Raw genomic sequence first — 884 nt, 5'->3', positions numbered from 1 at the left:
TATATATATATATATATATATATATATATATATATATATATATGATGAGAGAGAGAGAGAGAGAGACAGACAGAGAGGTAGGCTGAGAGAGAGAGGGAGATTTATATGAAGTATATAGGCGCCTTTGTGAGATTTATAATGATTCTATAACAGATACTTGATGCACTATAAAGGGAAAGTGTAATGGCTACATTCTTGATATTTCTTTTATTTTGCTTCTCTAAAATATTATTCTCCTTAATGACTAAAAAAAGAAAAAATCACAAATTCTGAAGGAGAGAAATTATTAAGTAATGACAATTTTTCATTATTTTGGATATCATGCCTATCCGTAGTTGTTGTAGTAGTAACGTTAATAGCATAGTAGTCGCCGGTGATGAAGCGGCAGCAGCAGCAACAGCAGCAACCGACGAAATATATTATTCAAACAAATTGTATATTAAAATATTTATATCTAAAATAAAGCGATAGTTGCGATACATCTATGAAATAGCACTTCACCCTCAGTCTCTACTTTCCCTATCTTTGCATATTACAATATCTTTCGCTCTCTTTCACGTTCTCTCCCTCTGTGTAAGTATGTGTGAATCTATATCTTTCTCTCCCTTTCTCTCTCTTTCCTTCTCTCTCTCTCTCTCCAGCAATATATACATATATATATATATATATATATATATATATATATGATGAGAGAGCGAGACACACATACAGTCATATATACATATATGTATGTATACACACACACACAAACGCACAGACACACACACACACACACACACACACCCATATGTATGATTCCTGTTCAGTTTGTTTTCAATTCCTACCGTTTCTTTTCCTAAATTTACACATATAAATATATACGTATATATATATATATATATATA

The 884-nt window shown here is 31.2% G+C and overlaps 1 protein-coding gene across 11 annotated transcripts in view; it reads right to left on the bottom strand.

Moving 5' to 3' along the window:
• The window catches only part of LOC128247032 (glutamate receptor ionotropic, NMDA 2B-like), a 1,034,258-nt gene that overhangs the window by 412,550 nt on the left and 620,824 nt on the right, over positions 1-884 (bottom strand). The window lies entirely within an intron of this gene.

This window comes from Octopus bimaculoides, chromosome 2, assembly GCF_001194135.2.
Source record: "Octopus bimaculoides isolate UCB-OBI-ISO-001 chromosome 2, ASM119413v2, whole genome shotgun sequence".
In the NCBI taxonomy this organism is placed as follows: domain Eukaryota; kingdom Metazoa; phylum Mollusca; class Cephalopoda; order Octopoda; family Octopodidae; genus Octopus; species Octopus bimaculoides.
The sequence above is the reverse complement of the archived record's forward strand: the minus strand, read 5'-3'. Positions and strand labels throughout refer to the sequence as shown.